This window comes from Atractosteus spatula, chromosome 8 (genome assembly GCF_055471065.1).
Source record: "Atractosteus spatula isolate fAtrSpa1 chromosome 8, fAtrSpa1.hap1, whole genome shotgun sequence".
NCBI classification, from domain to species: Eukaryota; Metazoa; Chordata; class Actinopteri; order Semionotiformes; family Lepisosteidae; genus Atractosteus; species Atractosteus spatula.
In genome coordinates, this window is record NC_142713.1 from 25,174,452 (window position 1) to 25,201,874 (window position 27,423).

Genomic DNA, 27,423 nt, shown 5'->3' on the forward strand with positions numbered 1-27,423 from the left:
GTTTCAGCTTCCATTCCCCTTGCAATGACATGCTGGCTTAGCAAATTACTGTTGTCCCTGTATGCTTGTATGTGTTTGCTTTCTGATGAACTGGCATCCTGGCCAAGGTGTGCCCTAGGCGTCCAGAAGAATATCCAGGATGGAACAACCTTTGTAAGGAATAAGCAGCTTTCTGGGTGAACAGAACATTTTCTTAGCCTGTGGACAGAAAATATTTGAAATGTTGGGATCTAGTTCAGATGGGAGGCAATCCAGCTCAGAACTCTCACACTGCATTGAGAAACTTCCAGTTTTTGTAGTATATAATAATAGGATATTATATTTTATTAATTCAAATGTTAAACCTGAGAAAGGATAGCAGGTTTTCTTGGGTCCTTCTACACATTCCATCTATCAGCTTCACGTTTCCTTGTTTGTGGAGGCTCTCAAATTATAGATTTAAAGCCCAGAAGCCCTCCTCCCCCAACTGGCCCAACAATTTAATCATGGTAACAAAGCAGTAGATCCAATTTATCCCATGGACAAGAGTGGATTTTAGGATTTACTCTAGTAAAGGTAATAAGAATTATTACCTACTTGTCAAAGTTGGGTGAGGGGGATTAATTTACTATCTACTCACTGCACTAAGCACTGCAACCTCCAAAAATGAAGAGAAGTGAGTGTGAAGTTCTCTATCTACACTTAACAAACAACAACTCTTAAGATTAGGCACTTGTGCAGGAGAGAAGTGAGAAGAGAAACCAGAGTCTAATATGCAGGGAGAGTGAGATAACCTGTCACTGCTTGGATAAGTGATCTCTTTTGTAAGTGAGATACAAAAGTGGGGCAGACTGGAAAGTGGTATCTGTGCCTTTACTTCTATAAAGGATAACATTTTCAAGTTTAATTACACCAAAAATAAATTCTTTTTTTGTTGTTGTTGCAATGATTAGTAATTAACTGACTATTCAGAATGCATGGATTCTGCTAGGCCACAAATATCAACCTTTAAATGCGTGTCAAAAAGTTATGAGATTGTTAAGGTTTAATAATACTTGATATTTTAATATTGCTTCAACAATACCTTTGTAGAATCATTAGAAATCAATCGATAAAAAATATTTCAGTTTACACCTTTTTCAAAAACCAGTGACTGTCCTTTATAAAATAAATATACACTCTAGGGGATTAGAGTTCAATAATACATCCTTGTTTGTGCTTGTGGGAGATTTACTTAGACAGACAGATTCTGACTGCAAAACTCTGTTACAGTATATGAGCTGTCCACTCATCCATCCATTTTCTAGCTGCTTTATCCAATACAGGGTTGCAGGGAAGCCAGAGCCTATCCCAGCAAGCTATATGAGCTGTAAACATCAGAAAACCTGTATTGAAATGTCTATTGCAGTGTTCAATTATATTAATTGAAAAAAGCCTCATAATTACATAATGAGGTACTTGAAATAAATGACCGCTGTAATTTGGATTCATACACAAAAAAAGTGCAACGAAAAAGACATTAAGAATGAATGAGAACTGAAGTACTGTACAGTATGTGTTTTTTTTCTTTGCCTTTCTAACGGAAAGAGAAATAAGAAAAGTGGAGACTTCACTCTTCCATGTTCACTTCTGATGTTGTAGGTGACCACTGAGTGGGCAGATTCAGCCGCCTTTTATCTGTGTGGGAGATGAGCTGCTCTACAAGAGCAGAGAAACAGGAGGCAGCAGTGCTTCGCACACAGTCATACATGTGAAACTTACTGTCAAGCAACAGATACCTACACACAAGCCTTTCACATATGACTGATCTGGAAGCGATGCACACTTTCTATATGAAAAAGCAGTACATTAGAAGAAGTTTTTTTTTCTGAAAAATGAGAATTCAACTATGATTTGCTGAATAAAAGAGAGGAAAACCAAACAAAATACAGAAAGTGCAAAACAAACACTGAAAAAAATTAATTCTATACATTTGACAGCTGTAAGACGGATATCACTAAAGTGTACTGTCTCCAGTAGGTGGCACAGGGTTTTTTTTACACCACACTCCACAGCTGTCTACTGTATACTGTATATAGCAAACTGGAATATCTTATTTTATATCCATAAAGTGTTAACCAAACTGCTGTTACATCCACAATAAACAAGACAATTGTGGAGGCAGAAGGACAGAGAATTTTCCACATAGGGCACTAGAGGTCAGAACTGAAGGATAAATATCACTGTTAATATTGGGAACCCGACATAATGGATGCTTATAACAGGAGTAAGAGCACAAGAAATGTTATAAACCATTTGGCCAATCTAACTCAATATGAGAAATAAGGAATCGTCAATACCCGCATGATCACTGATCAATTTTAATGGTACTGTTTAGCTTTGGTTCAATCCTCACAATTAATTGATTAATTGATTAACTGACAATTACATGTCAAGTCAGGACATTGATCATATGTGAATGTGAAAGGTAGAATCATTGAACTGAAGAAAGCCCTCAACATGTAATGAACTGTAGAGTCATTAATTAGAATTTCTTTTAAGAAATATGGGGCCATCACAGCCTCAATGATAAAAATGCTCATCCTTTCACATATTTCAGCAACTCTCTTGAGACAGTCTTAATAAATTGGTCTTTCTATGGCCTATATTTTACATACAGACATATATTACAAGGAATAATAAGAACCGTTTCTTTCAAAATGATAATAATTTAAAATAACCATTAATGCAATGAAAATGCAACCAATTACTTATTTTGGTATTTAAATGCCATGATTTCCATGCATTCACAAGCATGGCACCCACACAGACAATCAGACAATCTGGTTTGTGATTGCACTAGTAAATAATAAAATAAAAGCTTTTTGTATCACTGGACATTATAAATACAGTATTTTCAAGTTCTGATAGATCTAAACATGCAGTAAACTGCAATGGCTAAGAAATGCCTTATTTCCACTCCTGTATCTGGAACATGTGAGCTATGTGATCTAAAAACTCTATTTGAAACTTTAAATTATTATATGGTGTTTAGAATATGTAAATCACATTTGCATGGGAAAACCTTCTGTAGATTTAAAGATTTTGCCTGCATAAAAGGCAAGCACAAGTTAAACAGGTGTTACCACACATTATTTATTCATTTTACCTTGACAAGTTTTAAAAACTATATAACACTATGCAAAGTAATGCACAACTGTCTGAAATTATCTTGCATTCCCCTGGAATACATTGACGTTAGTGTACTAATCCGATCCAAATTACCTGTCACTCAGAAGTAATTAGAAATAAAATAAATTCCTGTCTCCATTAGACCATGTACACAAATTACCTTTCTGTTAAAAAATAATTTGACAAAATATTACACTTATCTTCTCCTACTGACAAAAAAAGGGAAGCTATACAAAAAGCACATTCAGTTCGCTGTGTATTTTGCTTTTTAATATACTCCCAATATTTTACTTACCAGGATTTCACAATAATTAATCTGCAACTGTGTCCAGGCCTGTTTACAAGAACATCCCCAAAGCCTCCTGTTTACTAAGTGACATCACCTAGGTTAATCTGTTACAGCACTGTATAACACCATATGGCACTGCTCAACTACATCTGCAGAATGTGGGACTGTAGACAAAGTTGCCCTAATTGTCACAAGTACCTCTTTGATCAAACTGTTGTCAGAGATTTTCAGTGGTTGCTTACATTGTCCACTTTATGTTGTCTTTATTTGTATTTAAATTAGAGCAAATTATTATGACTTTGCTGTGCAGTGTATATGCTGTGCTTTTGAACAGTATATAAAAAGCAAACTTCTTTCCTGCACACACCACTATTATACAAAACAATACTTGCTGTAGAATTGTCTAGAATGCTTACCTACAATGCTTTTCAGATGTACAATATTGACATCCTCAAAAAAATAAGAAAAATAACATTATATAAAAAGATGAGTTACAGATTGCATTATGTTTCTTGTTTAAAACCACTTTATAATCACTATACTGTAATAGCTATGCACAGAGAAAAGTCATATTTGCCATCGAGAATTATCTCATAACCACAGAGAAATACTGTATAGTAGGGGCCAAATATGGTTTGATAATAATGACATCCCACATATAGTATACTAAGGTATGTTGTCCAAACACCTTATTCTCACTGCCAAGAAGTTCAGGCTTGTCAGGTATGGACATTCCAACATGATATTGATCCAAAGCATACAGTACAGCACATCCAAAGCAAGAAATGGTTAACTGCACACAAAATAAATGTCTCATTCTTCAGAGCTCAGTCCAATTCAACATGTGTGGTTCAAAGTCAAGAGGGCAGTTTATAAATGGAAACCAAAGGGTTTGTAGAGCCTAGAGCAATGCAGGAAGAATGGTCAAAGGTTTTCATCACAAGTGACAAACCTTTACAGCTCACTACAGGAGGCATTTATTCAGTGTAATTAAATACTAAATGGAGGATTTAGAAGATACTAACTGCAGGGATGTGAATAAAAGTGACTCTGTTCTTTTCTGGACAAATATAAATGTTCTCTGTGCAATGCTATTAAGCTTTCAGTGTGATTTTTGTTTTCAAATACAGCATGTTAGAAAATACATGATTACATTTGAAAATGTACATTATATTATCATATACAGTAAGTTGCACTGTAACAGAAACCAAAAATATTCCTTCAAATGATAACTGGGAGATCAGTAAATATTGCAAAGGGCAGAATGCTATTAAAACACCCAGAGAGTAAAACAAATACTGATAAAGAAAACTGCATTTTTAGTTTACATCAAGTGTCCCTGGGGAATAACATGAGATTTTACTTGATTACTGATTACGAGAGAGCATAGAAGTCGAATACAATATTTCCAAATGCAGCTAAGGCAGTTGGTCTGTCTAATAACATTAAAAAAATTTTTGGCCAGAGGCAATTTAGAAAAAAATACAATTTATACAGAAACACTACGGGCAGTCTTGGTTTTTAAACAGGTTATTGTCTATGTAAACACTTCTTCAACATATTGAGTGGTGGCCAAACACAGGCAAGACATGGAAGCATAACACATGTCCCACAGAGATTACCTTCAAGACGTCCTTGGAAATCTCTCCCATTCTGTACAGCATGGATACATGCCATTCCCCTGATAATATATTTAGAGGGGAGGGTGCTCTGGGGCAGCAATGTAATGGCTCATTTTGGTCATATGGTCTGAGTTATCTTGTTCATAGCCTGCTGGCAGACAGAATTTCAGTTTGACATTTTCCTATGACAAAGCAGCTGGAAGGAAATAATGATGACTGCTATTGAAAAAAAAAACATACAGTAGATTGTGTGAGCACGAATCGAGGTTTTTTTCTATCTCCATCTGGATGACTTCAGCGGCGACTTTTCCAACCTGTTTTCTTTTAAATCATAAATATGTCTGTTGTGCTAAAGAGGCTTTAAAACGTAGTGCCATACTGGATCGCTCAGGTGTTATTCTTCCTTTTAACCTTTCCTCCTTCAGTAACTAAACTTGTTTGAGGCCTTCACAGATACACCTCAGCACCACATGAGAAAATGAAAGAAAAAAAAATCTCTTTCATCTGTCTAATGCATATACCCTTCTACAGCCTGCTTTCTGCCACTTTGGATATGTCATCTGTAATAACTATGAAAAATTGCAAAGCGCCTGGAGTCACAACTCTCTACTTGGGTTTATGCCTCCAGAGGGAGTGGAGTTCCGAGCACAAACAAATGTGATTTAACCCAGGCTGTGGCGTCCATAATGCTCCTCCATAATAATCAAGAGACTTGCAAAAAAATAATTTGAGAAAAATGTTACAGCAGCATTGCATTTAATGCTGAGAGCACCAACGTGTAATAATTGTATGGTGCATCTTTATATTATATTATTGATATTATATTACGAGTCACATCTACAGTAGTTACATACAGTACTGTACTGCATAAAACAAAACTAGAGATTTCCATCTGTAACCTAAAGGTCATCAGAAGCTACAGATATGAAATAAAAAGTTTTATTCAATGATATCAAAACTCAAAAGCAAAGTGATCAGCTTACTGAAATCTACTAAGAAAACACATTTTTTGAAACTCGTACTGTACATTCACGCGCATATTCTAATGGAATAATCACCAAAGATCAGTTTTAACAACATTGATACTGTACATCTTTTATTTACACTGTCAAAATGTACTAGTGACATACCGTTGATTGAACATATTATCATTCAAAATTTTTCTAATCTTACAACTCATGTAACACATGTAATTTTTTGTTCCAACCCATTCATTTTTCATAATACCATCATTATTAAATTTATTAATAATGTTAAATCATTAAATCATTAAGTAGCTCAGTTTCAGACATTGTACAATTTATGTTGACCAAACTATACACATAACTAACATTAGAATTTTGTACTTAGAATAGACTGAGTGGGAAAAACTGATTACTATTTGAAAATTAAATTCAGATTTGCTTGAGCTTAAAATAGGTAGAAGTAAAACATCATTTAAAGGTCACTACCGTATATTCATTGGGTCAAAAGGTGTCTTTGAAGTTAGGCTGTTATGTTCTTTGTATTTTCTTGAGAAACAGAAGCTGATCTTTACTCCCCTCCCTTGGCTAGAAACTTAATTTTCATTTGAAGGGTGGTTACAATCAATCCCACAGGAAATATGACCTTTTCACCATTCCTGATAGCTAGGTGCCTCAGCTTACTTAGCCATTCAATTTTTGCATCTTTCCTTCACAGAAAAATAAAGTCGATATTTTGTTGAGCAGTTTTCAACCTATAGAGAGCAGGTGACATGAAAGAATTCACATACTAAGTGCTATTTAGCATCATGATCCGGAAATATCTGTGCAGTGAATGGTGCTCATGTAATTGTATTACAAATAAAGCACACAGAGACGAAGAGTAATTAAAAAATAATTTAAATTGCCGTAGATATATTGTACTCTTTTCTCAAATTAATTTTAAATCATAGACAAACATACAGTAGCTCATCATTTGTAAGTATCTGTATTTGAAAGAGTGGATTCTATGTGTAGCACTATTTAAAAATAGTCTATTTTTACCAATTAAACTAAGTTAGATAATGTAAAAAATTAAGATTTTTTTGCAGACCAAAAGGAGACCACTGGGAAAATCAAACTGAATTTGACTGGTACAGTATAATTTTGAAATACAGTAATTCAACTGCGAAAACAGTTCTGGGATACGGATGACTTTTTTCTACAGTCATGTGAATATCTGTTCATAGGGACCTATGCATATACAGTAAGTACGTATAAGGATATAATCTCCACTACACCAAGAAACAGACGGGCTTTATCTTTGACACACTGAAAGCTTTATACATTTCTTTCACTTTTTTTCTGTAGGGATTCTAGCAGTTTTCATGGCTTTGGCAGCTTTCCCCAACATTTTGAAGATCTTTAATAGTAGCCTGGGGAGATATGAAATTAGAAAAGATTCTCAGGATTCTAATATGGCGTCATGGTGTTTAAATAAAGGGACATACAGAGGGTTTCCAAATAGTCCACTGCAGTGAAAAAGACATCAGGCACAAATCCAGTTTCAGCACGGGAGCACCTACAGTATATAGTGTTCTGTAGCTGTACCCCCACAACTCCTTTTTCAGACTCACATAACCTATAAATTCAGGTTCCTCTATTCCCCATATTTCAGTTGTGGCAGTTTTGCTGACCTGTTCCTTCATTTCCTTATGCATTCCCATTGTTTCACTTCTCTGAGGAGGCTGTAACCTGAAGTCTCCTAAACACAATTCCAGTATAGAGCACCTACCCATCAGTGACATATTGCGTTTTACAGGCTCCTGAGGGGAGTTTTGTTAACCAATAACCATACATCATTGAACTGAGATAAAAAAACATTCATCCAAACCTATAAAATATTAACCTTCATGTGATCACATATCAACCAATCCAAGAACACACCCATGAACATAAACAACACCTTCACCCATAGGCGTGTAATCAGATCGATGTGCATATAGTACATGCAGCCCGTAACCATGCAACCCAAACCAAACTCCCCTCGTAGCGACAGCGTCCCTGTTACATGTTCCATCAAAAGTCTGGTATTAAATAATACTACTAAGAGAAAGTGGGACTGAACTTCAGACTTTGTCTCTTTCAATAGTAATAATTACTTTTATTTTTTAAGGGTTTGCAATTGTAATCAAACATAACCATCCTTTTATTGCAAATCGACCTCTATATTTCCAGTTAAAAGGCTCCATGTTGTCTTGTGCTTTATTGCTATTGATTATTTTGGCTTGTCTGCTTCTACCTCATGCAAAAGATCAGATTGAAATTTTCAAGTATTGATCACAAGTGCAACATATTCTTAATTTTCATAGTCAATGGATTCCAGGTTTCCCTATTTGCTTGAAAGATTTCAAGAAAAATCAAACATGTGTGATGCAAAATAATTCAAAACCCTTTCAATCCTACCTCTTTGAGCTTGGAGGTACTTTATTTAGAGTTTCTTTTCAAACAGTGAAGAATGAGTAAAAAGCTGAACCAGACTTTCAACCATCATTTCATTCCAACATAAAATATGTATTCTACTGTGTTTCGTCATAGTATATCCAAACAACAGCACTATTGTCCCAGGTAGTGCAAGTCCTTTGCTCAGAAGTTACAAGAAAAACATTTTACAAAACTGCACTTTATACAGGTTTCATGATACTGTGATGAAAGTTAGAACCTAAGAAATTGTAGTGCCTTAAAAGTTGAACAATTCTGAAATGATGTTCTGAAAGATATTTTGAAAGATGAACATACAGTAATTTTACAAATGCAAAGGGATTTAGAGTGTATTTGGTCTGACAAGTCTTTAAGTTACTAGTACACTTAAGAAGCTACAGTTTAAAAAAACCTATTGCACTCACTGATAAACAATAAAATTGTTTTGTAAAAGCTATGTTCAATTTGGTTGTGTCACTACTTTTATATCTGCATTTTTCTAGAAAATCATTTGGAAAATGGTTTTGAAAAAAGCTAGTCTGTGTTTTATTTTTTTAAATTAAAAAATGTTACTGTTACTGCATTCAGCATACTGAAGCATGACCTAGCCTCTTAAAATAAAAATAACATATAATACAGATACTGTACGATAAGGCTTCAGCATGAAAAACACATTTTGTTTTATTAAATAAGATGATAATAACCTTGAATACAAAAAACTTCTGAAGAGAAGTGTGATTCAGTGTAGTATTTGAAACATACAGTAACATTTCTGCAGTAAACTGTATTTTCAACGATGTTGCCTTTACAATATCAGTTCAAACTAATACTTTACAGTATCTAATTAAATACTTGAATTTTTTTTCTGTAACATGTCCTAAAGGAAGAGGTTTTCTGCCTTTTGACAAAACCCCTGTTTGAAGGACCAGTAAGAAGAATAAAGAAATAGAAAAAAATGCAGCCTTGTTACTAAGGAAGGGCTTCGGTAGATCTTTTGGAGTCCAAAGTCTAAAACACCAGTATTTTTATCTGTTATCTTTCAATAGACAGAGATTCATTTGTTCCAGGAATGGGAGTCCACTGAGTAGTGCTGTACTATTCACTTTCCAGGTATGACTAAGCATCAAATCTATATTGTCGTTTTTACCATTAAAAATATATAGTAACTTTTATCAAAAGGAATAAACATAAATTATAGTAGTCGACTTGGAATATCCTATTAGTGTACTAAAATCTGGTACTTAAAGATAATATTATGTTTTTTTTCTCCCACCTTATGTTTAAGATCAGTAAACATCTTATAATAAACAACACATTCAAAGCAAGATAATTCAATAAAGGTTATATTATGCTGTAGTTGCTTACATTGTAAGCCTGGCAAAGTTGGCATTTAACAATGACGACCCCCAAAGACCAAAGATCCTAAGGCTCTGAGGCAAAGGGACACCACATTCAGACCTTTCCAAACCTCTGACATTTATACTGAAACAAATCAACAATTCATTTATCTTGCTTTGGACACAAAGGAACATAAACTAACCTTTTATTCAATGGCACCCACTGCAAAACGAAACAGGACACGAGCTTCACACCAGATACTGGAGGTCTGGTCTGTCCTGGAAAGAAAATAGGCGTTCATTTTAGCAAACACATTATTTAAATAATAATAGTAAACTGGAGGAAGAAGGAAAAATGAAAATACATTTCACAGAGACAAAATACAAAAGATCCACATGTAAATGTTAATTAAGGTAGTGGAATGAAAGAGAAATTGTTAATGTTCATTGGATTTTAAAAGCCTCGGAAACTATTTTTGTATATTTATAAATGGTGTTTGTAGAACCCATTTTTATACATATCCTGTAGTACCCAAGGCACCGTATCAACACAAATAACCTGTTTATTCCCCGAAGCAAAATTGCACTTAATGATACTTTGAATAAAGTCAATAGTTATCAGTTGATTTCAACACAAGCTATACAGTGTTGAAGTAGTGTGAATAGATTATCACACTGCTCCACTACAGACTACTTTACTTTTATACTATGACTTGTCCCTGTATGTTTCAATAAACTGCTTCATTATCCTTGATTGTATGGTGAATATCGCAGAATATTATAGAATGCTACTGTATATTCAAGCATTCATGAATATTATTAATGCCACTGAGTTTTTGAATGTTGACTTTGCACAGAGTATTGCTTGACTCTACATGTATATGAACAAGTAATAGGTTTATTCCATGCTGAAAAGAGAAGAAAGAAAACGTGTTTTGGCCGTGGAGCCTTCTACATGTATATGTTTTGTTGCAAACTGTTGGAAGGCTACAAAAAAAAACCTCAATGCAGTTAGCCTAGGCACAACATCTTAAAAAAATAAACTAAATAAGAGTTTATTCAGCTCACAGATGTAGACCATAAAATATTTTGAGGAGAAAACTAACAAATATTAATTGAGATCAGGTCACAAAGACACGAGCTATGCCTGCAGTTTACAAACATCAGAATATGGTGGTTCTTTGATGAAGAAATGCAAGCAGTGGTAGAAGACCTTGTGTTTCGATTGGTCGGGGTATGTTGGAAATGCAACAAGGAAACGCAGCAGGACTTATGCTAGGGCTGTTAGTGCAGTATAAAATTTGTAAAAGCAACTGTTCTTTTTTAGTGTGTTAAGATTGAATCATTAGGATTAGTATATTTTTGTGCTTTGTGGACTTTTTTCTGTGTTATTGTAAAGTAAAGGGCAATGGAATTATTGCATGAAAATGCATCTGCCATGCTGTACTGTACAGTACTGTATGTGTAGGACACAGAAATGTACTTGTTTTGAATTTTTTTTATTGAAGGCAGCCTAAAATAAGTTATGTTAAATAAGCAACTGACTAATATGTCAAATGCTCTTTGAGTGTGTCTTTTAACTAGTTCTTTAGCCTTTTTAAAATTCCATTATTACACATATAAACTCTCATTGTTAAGATAAATTAAAAGAAAAAGTGACTCACTTATTTACTCTTATTCCATAGATAAATTTAGAATTATAGTACTTCTCTGTGTTTTTAAAGGGAAACTGTATTATTTAAGGTGTCTACACTTTGTTCCAATTTCTTATTCACGAGGAATGACAGCGCCCCAAAATCGATGTGTAACGAGCTATTGTGGAGTGAATATTTGGCTTAACCTGCTTGGCTGTGGGCCGACCTCCTGTCCATAGGACGAGAAGGCCAGGACCCCCAAAAGAACCAAACAGGACACCAAACCACCAATGCAGTATTTGGAAGAGCTTGAAGAAGGAAAGGAGGCGTGATCTGTTGCGCGTGGATCGTGCAGTGGTAGGGTAGTCGGAGTCTGTATAGGTTTACTGCAGGGAAGTTGCTTCTGTTGGCCTAGGTGAGTCACTTATTATGGATACGCGTTGAGGTGTTGATGGAAGGGAATTCGAACGGACGCGGGGTCTAAGTGATGAGGAACTGTGTAGGCTCTCCGTGGATGGGAGAGGAAAACCGCTGCTATTATTGGAATGGGTTAGTGGTGCCGGCGTTATCTGGATGGGTACGAGCCCATGTTTGTGATTGTCCCCCAAAAGCAGCAGTGGAAATTGGAGACTCCTGTGCTTGATTCGCATGGTGATCGGGAGGAGAAATAGAGGTAGACAGTAGCGACTTGGCCTTTTATAGCCGTTAACTTTGATGGGGGTTTCCTGGATGGACGGGATGGCCGGCTCGAAGGAAGTGATGCAAAAGTCACATGCGAGGGAGAGAGATATCGCATTTGGTATTTATAGTGTTCGGTGGAGGAAGGATGAAGGGAGTGATTGCTAATCAGTGACGGCTGGGAATGATTGAGCGTGGTTGTTGTCATCCCTCCCGAACTTTAGTTAAATAAACTCCATAAATTAGATGTTGGATGTGAGCAAATCTTTTGTTCAATATGTATAGTGTTTAATACATAAATGGACTATATCAATCCGTTATAAATAAAGCTGCTTATTCCTGATGAGGATCATGGTGATCCAGGGCCTGTGCAAAAAGTATGTTGCAAAGGTGTAAGGCTGCAAAGCCTGACTACACCCAGGATTGGAAACTAATCCAATGTAGAGCCCATACTCAAGCACAATTAAGACCCCGGTTAACCTACTGTAGCATGTGTTGGGGGAAGACAGGAGATAGACACATAAAACAAAGTCTCTTATACTGAACGTGCAGAAGTTTGGAGTCATATTCAAGACCCAAGGCAGAATAATATAACTACTGTACCTTTTTAACAAGAGAATAAAAAGCCTCACAAATCTAACATTCACTTAAATTCTGTCAGCTTGTCTGTCACTTAGTTGATATTCAAGGACAGCTTCCAAAACTTCACTGACAAAAAGACAAGTGACTCCAAAATTATACATTTTATGTGTCATCAAGTTGTAGTTTGTGACTGGAAATGACAGGAGCCCCATCTGTCCAATTAAATTTATTCTTCCTGGATTTAGGAATGACGTCCAAATGGTTGTGTTTCATTCCTGATGTTCATCTCTGCCAAGGGATAATAGTGTTCCCATAATGTGTATTGTATTGTAACAGGCATCTTTACAGTTAATTGGTTCAAAAGCCCAACTAAGCAAATCCAAATTTAAAAAGAAGAAAATATAAGCAAGCACTATCCCAACATATCAATTAAAAAGGCCAAAAATCCAACACTGCTACATAAAACTGCAAATAGGGAAAATGTAATCCTCACTTTTTTTATGTTGGTCAACCAAAACCTACTTTTTATTTTAATCTTCTAAAATCCATTATTTATGGTCTGCTTTTTCCATTTATTACACATCCTCATTACTTGGCCCTTGAAACATCAATGCCTGATACAGAGCACCAGCTTGGAGAGGCCGGCTTACAGCAGCTGTGAATTTCCCCCACAGCTGCTGTCTGTCACTGTGCCTTCAGCTCGGCCGGCTGCTATGTGCTTCCCTCTCAGCATTCACAAGGGGACAAGCGCCCTCTCAACCCGGATGGAACCCTTCTGTAACCCACCAAAATCAAAGTCCATTTTTTCAAAAGACACAGGTGTTTTTGTTTTTGACGTGACACAAAATGCACCAGGATTTTGCCATGGTGTTGTAAATAACCTTTCAAAACCAATCATTCAAATAACACTTGCAAGCAAATTAAAATGACTTTACACTGTACACGCCGTTTTAAAAATAAAACAGAAGGTATTTTTTAGCCTATCAAGGAAATAATAAGTTTTTGAGGAAACTAACAAGTAGCCACGAAACTGTTACTTTCAGCATAAACCTTAACCCAATACTCCTTGGTACCTACTGTATGTGCTGCCAAAATCCCAAATGAAGCCAAATATCCAGAGTGTTTAAGAAACTATGCTCCTGTGTTATACAACATTAATACATTTGATAGAGGTTTACAAAATAATCAAAACTGATGTGGCCTGTAGTGCACAACAAATTCAACACGAAGGAAAATTTTGAAAACAATTACTGGCAAATACAGAAAATGCACAGTATTTCTCAAAACCAGAATACATCCCGAGCCGATCGGATTGCCTCTCTTGGAAAAGCTGTCCTCCATCTACAGCACCAAAAAAAAACCTTTTAATCTTAAATGAGGTCACTGGTTCCTAAACCTGAGATCCAATGTTTTAAAACATCCAAAAAATGTACAGATGCCTGCACTACAACAGTTAACAGCATTAAGGTCATGGCTTACCAACATTTTTAGAGAATCAAGTATATGGACATACCTGTATAACATTTGCAAACAATTTGATGCACAGAATTGGTCACCACATAAACATCATCATAGAAACCAGCAGTCAATGGAAAAGAGAAAAGGAACGCAGAAAAAGGAAAATAGGGGAATTAGGGAGCTTGCATATACAGTACAAGAAACTGATGTGAAGGTCATAAAGAGCAAAGCTACTTGCCATATATAAGACATGCAAAACTCCAATTATACTTTACTTCACCTCAGGTTATGGCCCTATGGGCTTATAATTGGAAGGCCGGGAGTTCAAACTCTGTCATTCTACCCTTGAGTAAGGAACTTCGCTCAGATTGTTTCAGTTAAATAACCAACTGTGCAAATGTAAGGCACTTTGGATAAATATAGAAGCTCAACAAATTATACTTATTTAACTGATATTCATGCATTTTAGGGAGGTTATGACGCACTTTTTCTTTTTATACAAAAGCTCTTAAAATATAGACATATTACATGTACTGTACTTCTCTACACCTACTTTCTAACTTGAGCATTTTAAAGTGCATCTTCTCTGCTGACAAAGAAACCCTACATCCTTACTGTTGCCTTCACATTATAATTTCAGACCAAGTTTAGAATAAACAACATAAAATGAAAAAAATGATTTATCGCTGTCATTAATACATGGATATTGATAAAACAGGAATGAATCAGTGCTATCTATTAAAAAAAGAGGGGGATTGCTATCTATTATCTGGTAGCATTCTGAAGGTGTTTACCAGGTCTTTGACACTCAGATTAAAAGCTATTAGTCAACACTGGCAGGTGTGCAAGGACAGGGACGTGGATGAACAATTTATATATTAGTATATCAAAAGCCCATTAGATCTTTGTACTACAATAAATAATGGCATGCTGGAAAGCACAGACAGATGGCAAAAGACTGAAATAAATAGATTTTGCATGGCTCCAAAGAACTGAATAAAAAAAAGAAGCTTTCTTCCATGTCCAGGTGCCAGTCATTATAAAGGCCTAATAATTAAATATTAAAACTTACTAAATCTTGCTATGAATAACATTAAGTTTCAAAATCAAATTGTACCCTCTTGGAAAATAACAGACAACAGACTTAAGCCTTGATAAAAATCAAAACGCTGAACCACCAATCAATCTTTATCACGTGGCATGAATGGAACATGGAGCAGCTGGAGGTTGTGTGGAATTGTCAGAGCCGCGATGGTTTATCATGTAAAGATCATTACTGCACTTATAACACCTAACATTCCGTCTCTGCCTCTCCCTTGACCCTGCCCTCTCCTACTCCCATGCTATTTTTTCTCTGGATTACTCCTGGCACTTTTTTAAGCACAATTCACAGAACCCATCCCTTCCTTCCCAACTATTCCACACACTGTTCGAGCATGCCCTGCTACAGCACAGTCTACACAAGGAACTCCATTTTGCTTTGCCCTCCTGCTAAAATTGTCTTCCTCATCATCCTCGTTATTATTATGTTGCTGTGCACGGTGATCCACAGGTGATCTGCAGGTACATTCACAGCCGCACAATGAACAACGATCCGTCCATTTTCACAGGAAGCCAGAGTCTGTTCCAGCAAGCAAAGGACACAAGGCAGGATACACCCTGGATAGGAGGCCAGACCATCACAAGGCTCACATAGACACAAACACAGACAACACATTCACACCAGGGCCAATGTTCCCAGAAGCCAATTAACCAACCAGTATATCTTTAGATTGTGGGAAGAGACTGGAGCACCCAAAGGAAACCTATTTGAACACAGGGAATACATACAGACTACACGCAGGTAGCACCCCAGAATGTTCTGTAGCTGAACCCAGCATCCTGAACTGAACCCAGGGCCCAGGGCAGCTAAAGCTGCAATGCTAACCACTGTGTCACCATGCTGTCCACTCTACAAATATTTCACAATGTACTATAAATGTTTTTTGTTCTAAAACTACATTATGGCAATCAATGTTTTTCACTTTTTTATATGAGCTTAAACAGTATTGATTTTTTCTTTAACCAGATAATAAAGACAATGGTTGAAAGGGGGACAGCATCAATGATAGTTATAGTTTTGAGAAGGCTTTCTGCACTGTACACTCTATCTGTACTGAAATGTGAGGTATACAACAATATGACCTTTGTAGCTTGTGCAAAGAAACAAGACTATATTTTTAAGATTTATTAATCCAGAAACCCTGGCTTCACTACTGTCTATAGAAACCAAGAGCTACCATCTAAATAGGAAGTTAAAAATGTGCCTCTGTTAATTCCAGAGATCTGATAACATGGTCTCTAAGGACTACAGCATAAATGAAAAATCTCTCGAAGCCTTTGAGTAATGTTATTCTGGTTAATCCACTGTTTGTTTTTAATATTGAAATGGGATAAGAGATTTAGAAAGCAATGCTATTTTTATTGTATTTCTTTTTCTGGTAACACCAATCATTCACAGTCTTTGTCAGCAGACTATCATAGATCTCTATTATCCAAAAGTTTGTAAGATTTGCTGAAGTTGTATTTGTAATGAAGACATATAGTATACTGTACAGGTATATGACATGCAAGCTAGATCTTCAAGGAACCCTCAGGCTATCTCCCCAGCGTTCTGACTATTCAATATTTCTGTTCAATATGAATTAAAGTACACTCTATACAGTATATAACATAAGAAAAGTGTTCATTTTACTTTAAATACTGACACAGAGTTGGCAAAAAATCTTAAAGTAGAAGTGAAATGTGTTCACTAGCACTGTGGTAACATTAGACCTACTGTACAGTGATACCTTCGGCAGAAACTAGATGGATTGTGTTTAAACTTAGGCTTTCTTAAAATGTAAAGGGAGAGGACAGTTGACATGCATACACAAAGGGATCAGTAAGTACAAAATGTGTTACATGTTAACAGATGAAAACACTGCACTGCAGAGGGAAAACTGAAGATCCTATAAATGCATTGAAAAGTATTAGACTGGTTTTTCACTGCCCCAGAAACAGCCATCTTTAAAACTCAGGAAATCAAAGGATATTTGCTCAAGAAAGGGCACTAATGAAATAAGGGGTCTTGCTATTTTTTTTCTGCATCTTAAATGAGGTAATAAAATTATGGGTACATTTTAGAATGAAGTTCAAATTCTACATGTGCAAGAAAGGTTAATGCAAATTCCAAGTAATCCCACTTGTCATGGTAAACCTGCTCCTGTAACATTATCTTTTTTTAAATTTGACCCAGAAATCTGGAAATGGTACTCTGAAGAAATAAGGGTTTGGTGATACATTTGACAGTCCCTAAACACCCTATGTTCATTTCCGGCTACCTACTTGGCTACTGCATGCACAGTCTCAAGTAACGCAAGAGCAGTGCATCGGCAATGTGATTTGTGATGGCCAAAAATATCCCTGATATCTCCAACTTTCTGGGAGAGGTCAGCAGCCTTCAGGGACCACAGTATACTGTAGGTTTGTCTACACAGGTCTGTCATTGCTGAGAGCAACATTGTTATCCATGAGGAAGTGGGTCCAACTAAATCATACTCAGCTGTGTTACCCATTGGCTTGTGCCTCATGAGGATCTTTTCTCCATTAACATAACACACCCTTATGTGCCATGCGTACTCCCCTTAATAAGTGTGCTACAGTGTGTGGGATTATTAGCACATATTGGATTTTAAAATAATTAAAAATAGTATCACCAGTGACATCATTTCAGAAAACATAGGTTATTTTCAATGATATGCAATAGATTTACCTGATTAGTCATTCCAGGGAAACGTACTGTATACATTTGTACCTAAAAATATGTTGTATTAAAACAAATCCCTTTAACAGGATAATTGGGGATTTCAGTGATGTAACACTAACATCCAGACTTTGCCAGACTGAAAAGTGGGAAATGTTTCTAACCCTTAGTGGTCAGATTATTGCATTAGTGAACCCAGCACTCTCTTAAAACCAATCCTTGTGTGAATAGAAGAGTTTTGTGGTTAAGACTTCTACATAATTTCCAATTTACAAAAAAATGTGTTCCAGAACATTTCAAGTGGGTTGTTCTGAACCTAGAATGCAATTTTCCATAGAAATAATGTTCTCGATGGAGATTAGGTTCCCAGGCTAGCCCACAAAAGTCTATTCAAATGATAATGCAGGCAAAATATCGTATAATTGCCATCTAAAATAGTAGAAGGCAATACTGGTGTAATCCTTGTAATTAAACAAAACAGAAGAACAATCAAAACTGAAAACGAAAATGCATTTTTTTTTACCTTGAATGTTGTTACTGCAAGCATTCATGTTCTAAAATTGATTTTGATTATTTAAAGTACATACCTCTAGCTTTGTAGTTCTCCCTAAGAAATCTAAAATATGTTGTATTGATTTGTGCTAAAAGAAAAATCTTTTAACAGGACAATTGGGAATTTCAGTGCTGTAACTCTGGTTCTCCTCACACTAAATAAATTCTATTTTCACTTGAAAACATACAGCTTTCCATGATACAGGTGTATCACACTACTCTTAAGCTATTAACCCATGATACATGCAACTAAGTTAAATATTCAGTCAATACATTTCCTGCAAAGCTAAACCTCTTCCAATAATAATATCTAATTTTGTTGAATAACAAATAATATGCACACATTTCTTAAAATAAAGTATTTTAAATCAAAACATGAATGCACAAGCTTAACTCTTTAATGGTTGAAAGTAGTTAAATGTCAGACAAATCTGAAAATGCTTTAATCACAATAGACAGACCATCAGTTCCTAAAGATTTGTTTTAAGTGTTTCTATCCTACAACAGCTTGTGCCTCTTCTCTACTAAAACTGTCTTATATAGAATTTGTATTTGCTCAACCTGATGCGTGTGTTTGTAAACACCTTTAGCCAGTTACCTTTTATCACCCTTCCATCAGGTTTTCCCAGTTTTATCTCTGAGACACCCTACTTCATACTTTACTGTTAATTTACTATTTTAATACTGAAAAAGCCTCCATTGCAATATTCTTTTCCATCTCACTCTTTGCATGTCTAATGTCCTTTTTTATCTGTAATTTCAGTTTATTATATTCCATTCCTTTAACTGGAATGGAATATAATATTGATTGTCGAGTATAATATGGAACCTGTTATTTTTGAAAGCTTTTTTCTCCCTTTGTTTTCTTAATTGATTAATAAGAAAGAGCCTCCATCTATTTCTACTGATTTTCTTATCCCACTCTACTTGTCTTAAGCTCTATCTGATTCTTACATTGTGTTTTCCTAAAATTGCAAAGCTTATCGTTGCCCTCTACCTGTAGAGTGTTTTCTTAATATACATTAAAGCATTCCACATGATGATCACTGCTAATGGTTTCTTTATTCATCATTATTAATTGTTTGAAAAAATATACATTATTAGTACAACACTGGGACTACATTTAACTGCAGACAGTGTTTGTAGTGTTTCTCAATGTAAGCGAGAAAAAGGAAACTCTCCCAAGAACTTACTTTTTTTAAACATACATCACATTATTGAACTGCATTATACTGTATACAGTAGGATATCTGATTTTGGATGTCCGTTGCAAGCTCCTAACACTATGTCCTTTGAAAGTTTTCATAACTCTGATCCATGTACTGTACATTCCCATATCTGTGATATAACTAAAATTCCTGTTTCTATGCTTGAATGTTCAGTTTGATATATAATTCTACTACTCCACTAAAGTTCTGTTTCATCACAGCACTGTGAATCCATTAATGCAGTGTTTGCTGTTAGCATTCTGATAATGTTTCTGAGATTCCAATCCCATCATAATTCCATGCTAGTGCAGTGGCTTCTATTTCTTGCATCTTCCCAATATCCTTGGCATTTTTGTAAAAGCTTTAACTACCTGGTCTTTTACGGGTTTATTTTTCACTTTAGTTCTCTTTTTAACTCTGTTCGTTATATACAGTATAGTGTCTTGCAGAATTATTCACACTCTTTCTATGGTGTACTATTTTGTGAAAATGCATAAACATACTGTATATAACTTAATATTTTATTCAAAGCCTAGAAGACCTCTTTGTTGTGTAACCATCATATTGTTAACCTATGGACAGTTTTTCCCATCTCAACCACTGAACCTTGTACCACTTTTCTAAGTCACTATTGGCCTTACACTGGCATCCCTAACCAGTGTCCTACTTGCCTGGATTCTCAGTTTGGCAGGATGACCCAATTTAGGCATGGTCTGGGTATCTTCCACTTATTAATGATCAACTTCTCCAAGTTCAAAAAGATATTAAGTGTCTTTGAAATATTTTTATATCCTTTTCTCAATCTGTGCCTTTATGCAACTTTATCCCTGAGGTGTTTTCAAATCTCCTTGGTGTTCATGGTTGAATCTTTGCTTGAAATTCACTACCTGACTGAAGAACCGTATACAGTAGAGATCAGTATATTATATATACAGTATATTATATATTCAGTTTATATCAGTATATTTATTCTAGAATCATGTGAACCACTATCATTGCAGACTATTTTTGGTGCTTGTGAAGGTAATTTTATTCACCTAAACTAATTCAGGTTTTTCACAGCAAAGGGCTTTACTTATGAAACCACGACTTTTTCATTTTTCTTTCAAATTATCTACCTTTTTTGTTTTTGCTTTAATTGTGAGGAGCAGTTTGTGTATATAACAAATATGAATTGCTACTTTGAAGTGTCCTAACTGCAAGGTTTAATGAAACAAAACAAATTTGCAGGGGTTGGAATAATTTTGCGAGGTATTTCTCTTGCAGGTCTACTTGGGAATGTCCCTATTTCCACTCTAGCTTGTGTGTTTTAGTTTAGTTTATTTTTTTTCTGTAGAGCAATCCTCTCCGCAAGCTAATTGATGCCCATCTTGCTCAAGCTAACTGCTTTCAGATGTAATGCAGATGTAATCCTTTGCTAAGAGCCTGTGTACACTTTGGATGTTGTCGACTACCTTAGTTCCAATGAGACAGTTTGTTATTGTTGACTCATGGCCCTTCATGCATATCTCCCTCAAAGTGTCTGTAACAACAGAGGCTCCAACAACTATCACTTGTTTTTCTTGTATTTTTGGTGGCATTGGCACTGATTGAAGATTTCACAACTGGTGTCTGGACTTAATTATCTGTTCTTTTGGTGTGCTGACAGCTGCTGTTTTGAGCTTCCAAGTCTTATCTGTTTGTTTCCAGGTCCTGGAAAAAACTTGTTTGGTCAAGTGATGTTAGCAGGAGTATATGGATAGCGCACTATATCTTTTTTTTTCCATTGACAACCTAAGACCACCTCCTCTCTGCTCTGGGTTTGATTTCCGGGGTTTTGTTCTGGCAATTTATGCTGCATATCTCCATGAATGTGGAATTTGCCAGATCTACCATCTTGTGATGCTCTCTGAGGTTCAGCAGCCCCATCTCCAGAGCCTTCTACTTTTCAAAGAGGAACAGGTTTTTGTAGAATTTTTCATTTATGGCACCCTGATGTTGGGAGTCCTCCATGTTTTAACACATTACATATTTTTATAACATTGTCACATACAAAAATGTAGAAAAGGATAAGATGAAAAGATCAAATTTGTAAACCTATGAAACCTATGGGTTTAGAGGTTTTAACTCTCCTCCAAAATAAAAAAAAAACACATTACATACCAAAACAGAAAATAAATAGAAATTTCTGAAACCCGTTCCTGTTCTAAGGCTCCAGCAAATCTACAAATCACCAGCTACATTCAATCATCCTTCAGCTACAGTACATTTGAGACCATTGACAGAAGAGTGGAAAAACAAAACCAACAGAAGTCACTCAAGCAGTGACTAGACTAAGGCATTGTCCTCTTTAATTACATATTAATTACATATTTCTTTTTAAAAGCAAAGCAATCTAGCCAACTCAAGTTAAGAAAAATGTTATATTACCCCAAAAAGCAAAACATATTTCAGTCAAGCATAAATAGGAATAGGCTCGTATATAAGATACAATGTTTGCAAAGGTTCCTGCAGAGAGGTTTTTTTTGCATTAGGTGGCTAGTGCATTGAATTTTTTTTTATTTTTGCTTAGCAATTGACAGAGCCTCTCGTTACAGATGGAAATGCTGTCAGCCTTCTGATACTGTACATGGCTTTCATAATAATAATCTTTAATGTTTGTGTTATGCAGGGAGACAGAAGTGCCCAAGCTTGAGGGAATTATAAAGCAGTAGAGAGGTTCTATAAAGACAGAAAAGGACAGAATAAATTATTATAATAAGAATGAAGATAAATGATAGAAGTCTGAATTCTTTACCATTTTTGGTTTACCAGCTCTTTTTGGGTCATCGCTTTTTTCTGTTCCCCTAAAATGGATGGCATTGTATAAGTTTTATACAGACATATGTGCATCCAGTTAAAAAGCAATTTAACCACAGGGCACAGCTTGCTAGGATTATGTAGCCGAGAGTGCCATATTTTCAGTTCTCTCCTTCTTTTCCTTGATGACTGCTCACAGTTAGAATAATAACAGCATTAAAATTGCCAATTGTAATTTTTCTGTAAAATATTTTCTGTGCTGATCATGCTATATTCTTCTTTCTGTTTTATTAAAAAAAATAAACGACACAGCTTTAACATAGAAAACAGAATCCCAGTGTGACTGCTTACATTCTCCATTAAAATGTCTTTGTTAACTGAAAAGAATTCTGATCAGGCTTCAGAATAACAAAAGAACCTTATTTTGACCTAATGTGATAGAACGTGTAATCGGATTGTGATAAAATCTCTGGAGAGTTTTATAGTTTTTTTGTGGCAATTAATATTGCTAAATACCACTCTTCAATATTATGCAACATATCAGGTGTACTGCATCTGTATACATAAACGGGAAGTTTTTTTTAATCATTGGACATAAAAAGAGGTTTCAGACAGTGTAGCTTTTCCAAAAAAAGGTCAGTTAATTTACACAATAAAATTTATAGAATATTTCATACAAGTCCCGAGGATACAAAATTCTGAGAACATCTGACTGTGCAAAACATTTTAATTTATTAAAGGGTATGTACTCCTAGATTTTAAGAGTATTATACATTTTTATCATGGTGCTACCTTGTCTATGTTGTGCTGGATGGCAACCAACGTGTCTTCAAAAGATTAATATATCCTGCTTTTCAACCCATAGCTCTCAATCCTTTTTCATTTTACACTGAAGTATAAGTTACATGATATCTCGAAGGCATCCCTTTATCTGTTGCCACACAAATCCGTCTTGAAAGCAATGCCCTCTGCAGACATTTCCCCTCGTAAGTAGGATTACCTCAGTGTACAATGACACCAAACATTTGTTTACTGCATAACCAAAGGTTCTTTTAGATGACTCAGTAAAAGAATGAGGGTTTAGGAAGTTTGAAGAAAACTATGATATTTTATCTCACATTCTGGAAAAAAATCCTTTAGGATCATTTCATAAAAGAAAAAGGAGTAAGGAGTAAGCCTGCTCTACTGAAAGCCTTCCTCAATTGAAAAGGTGAACTGCAAGTCAACACAACTTTCACTGATGTTCAAGGGAAGGAGGAAGACTTGTCTTAGTACAGAAATCAACACTGTTATTGTCAGAATCTAGAAAGAAAATACTCAAAATGTCTCTTGCATACTGTATGTATCCTCTCTTTTTAAAAGCTAATCAAGAACAATCAGCACTTTCATAGCAAGTTAAAAGCTGGTAAGGACATGTGGTTTCCTTATGTCATGAGAGGGTATCTGAGCTTTTAGTTTTCCTTCCCTTCTTGTCAGTTTTGCAGTGTAGTGCTGGACAGCTCCCTAGCACCAGTGGCACTGCTCTACAATAAGCATGTGCAGGAGCTGTTTATTCTTCTCCTTGTGCTCATAGTCTAGAAAATTGCTCCTGGGTTGTGTCTCCAGCAGTTATTTCCCCATTTATCCTAGCATGGCTATGGCAAAGGCTCTAAAGAATAAAATCAATACTTATATAGAGGTCCAATTCAACCTATTCTTCAAACGGCCTGCTTAGTGTGCAGCTCACAGGCACAGAAACAACATGTGGTGAGGCAACAATTTCAGGATTATGAAAGTCATGTTCTTCCCAGATCAGATCTGTCTCAGAAGCTGCCTATTAGTTCACAAAGGAACTCAATACATTAGCAGATCGTGACAGGTGTCTCCACTGGCACGAGGCTGCTCAGGCAGGACTGCATGGTGGAGCAAGTGGCTGGGAGAGAGAGGGAGCTGAACGCTCCACTGGCATTGGTCCAGAAGAGCAACAGTCTCGTTAAGCCTTCAGCTCTTTGGAGAATAACAAATTCACATCTCTTTCTCTGCTGTTTCTAGAGCCCAAGGTTTCACACATGGGGTTATTTAAGGTAAAATCATTGTATTCCAGTCCACACTACTAGAAAGATACAACCAAATACACCCATGATGCTATGGCAATAAAGGAATACAATAAATGTCATTGCTATACTGCAGACCTACTGTACTTATGAAAATATACACATATATACTGTAGGTGCCATTAAAAATTGGAAGTTAAAATATTAGCTCTTAGAATAAAAAGCAGTTTTTGTTTATGTTGACATAGTAGCTATGAAAGGCTTTAGTAACTAAATGTTCAATTGAGAAACCCAGTATTGTGTTCATGGTATACAATGTAGAATCCACATACATTACAATTCTATGTTCTGTGAACTATTCTGAAATACTAACAAGAAACGTGATTAAATTCCCTAATACTGTTAGGTAAACAGGCTCATTTTAGTTAAATTTCCATTAATGTTACTGTCTTGTGCAATTATTCAAAGCCTTGGAGCTGTACATTATTAAATGACATTGAATATAATATTAGCAAATTTGAATAAGTATGCCTGAAAGATCTTATGTGAGGAAATCTATACTTAGGATACCATACAGCTCATTAGCTAAAAGAAAGGAATCAAATCTGTTCATTTCAGCTCAGCTAAAACATGTTCCCTTAGCAAACCTCAAAGGCAAAGCGTGAAAGAAAAAAACAAGCTGGAACTGAAGAAAAATTATTGTAAAGCAGCAGTATAAACACCATGGAGACAGTTTAAGATTCATTGGGAGTCTGTGCATGGAACTAAATGCACAGAGCTTAAAAGGAAACTGTAGTAAAAACAATGCTACTTGTAAAGCCCGGATGTAGTCCAAACTATTGATTTGACTGTTTGCAGACAGCGATATTACAAAGAAAGCTATGATAACATCTGACCCTAAGTAAAGATCTTAAGAAAGATCTGTAGTCTCAACAGCATTCTAAAATGGCTTACCTTTTGCCGTAGTACATAAAAAATTTATTACGTTTCATTTAGTTTAAAGAGGCAGCTCTTTATACAGTATATTATGCACTGTAGGTAAAAGAAATGGAAGTATTTAATCATGCTGTGAGTTAGGAAAAGATGAACACATGAGCAAGTATCATATTTGAATTCACATCACAACTATTACTGCTGAGATGAATTCAAAACATTAATAAAATAAATGTAACTATTTAGAGAAGAATGTCCTTTTATCATTATTTTATTTATTTATCATTTATTACATTCATTTATCATTTATTTCTGGTCACACAGTAAATCGAGGAAGATCCATGATTCAGATAGTGAACTTTATTGGGGGTAATTTACCTGACTTACAATATGAGAACAATAGCCTGTCCAATAGGACAAGGCATTCAAAACCCCCAAAAGAAATTAGAGGGAGTCTATAAAACCAATATAGAATTCTTAAGTAACAAAAACTAAAGATAGGTTGAGTGTAGGGTTAGGAAATCCAAAGTATAAGAGAAAAAAGAAATGTTAGCATTTCCAAATCAACCAGAAAAAGAATGTTTGAGACACATTGCTCTAGTGAATAATGTTTGAATGAGGAGAACCTTGTAACACCAAAGTAGAGACCTTAATTGTAGAGTAATTGGTGAGTGTGTTTAAAGGGGATTGGGTTCAGACTTGATGTAAACTCCATAACTTCAGAGGAGCAGTACTCAAAGGATTAAATGCAACAATTGGGAATCCTCAATCAATAGTGAGAAACACTGCACTAATTCAAGAAAGCTTAGTGCATTGATAAAGTGCAGTAGAAACTAGTGGCACTTCATTCACTGTTGATTTGACAAAGAAGCGCGGGTCAGAAGAGATGGCTGTCTGACACGAGTGTAACCTGGAGTAGTGAGGTTTGGAAGGACTGTTCTTTGGAGACCAATTTGAAGTAATGAATGAGTAGGGAGAAGTGAGAAGTAAGAAGGCAGTGGCACTGTAGGCACAGTGCCTACAGCCTACAAAATATTTAGGCCATACGAAGGAGGGAAACACTAGTGACTAACGATAAACAAGCTGAAACAACATGCTTGCAATCAACCTACAGTACAGTAGGTGCTTCAAATCAATAATCATATGCTATCGAGCGGCTGTTCTAGAAATTAGAATTATCGAAGTGATGGTCACTCGACTCGCTCCATCAATCATGTGGTTTAGCATTAGAATAGTTTAAAGTTCATCATGTCAATCGATGTACTTCAATTGGCGTTTACCCCTCTTCTTGCACATTTTGGAGTGAAAGTGCCAGGGGCTTACGAACACCAAAATCTGCCTCTGCAAGAAGGTGATGCAGTGTGCAGAGGAACAGATACTGGTGATGGGAAAGGTGAAGAATTCTGAATTTCTGAATAAGGGGCGTGCCTGCAACCACTACATATAAGGAATAGAGAAAAAACCCAAGATGAGATGTTTGGAAAGACCGGTGGTTCGTGCAGAATTAAAGCGTCAGGCTAATTTAGAGTGAGATTTCAAATAAGGGATAATTACAGGCACTAAACCATGCAGGCAAGAAATAAAAGATGAGAAATGGAGGCTTCAGAACAGTTTCTTCAGTTGCATAATATAATCCATGCTTTGACATCATTTTAATCGATTCCTGTATTCTTCAGGTTCTTTCTAAGCAACATGCAGTGTAACAATGAATTTAACACACTGACAAGAATAACCTGAGCTGAAACACAGCCTGCAGTACTACACAGGCTCATGTTCCCATGGCATCTCTCAGTCCATTTCTAGTGTGAAGAAACTAAACTGCTAAGATGTACTGTAAAGCCTTCTGCTCAGTACCTTAACATATCAGTTTCTGAACAGTTTTGATTTTTATTGAAAGGGCAGCAATTGTAGTTCAGGAAAGGCCCTTAGCTGTATGTTAGCTGGCCAGTCCATAGTAAAACAG

The 27,423-nt window shown here is 35.8% G+C and overlaps 1 protein-coding gene across 2 annotated transcripts in view; it reads right to left on the reverse strand.

The window, feature by feature from the left end:
• Positions 1–27,423, reverse strand: part of syt1a (synaptotagmin Ia) — a 310,241-nt gene that overhangs the window by 144,275 nt on the left and 138,543 nt on the right. For both annotated transcript variants that reach the window (XM_088922848.1, XM_088922846.1), the window contains exon 3: positions 10,024–10,099. The gene's annotated coding sequence lies outside the window, so the exon portion shown is untranslated. The remainder of the gene's footprint in view (positions 1–10,023; positions 10,100–27,423) is intronic.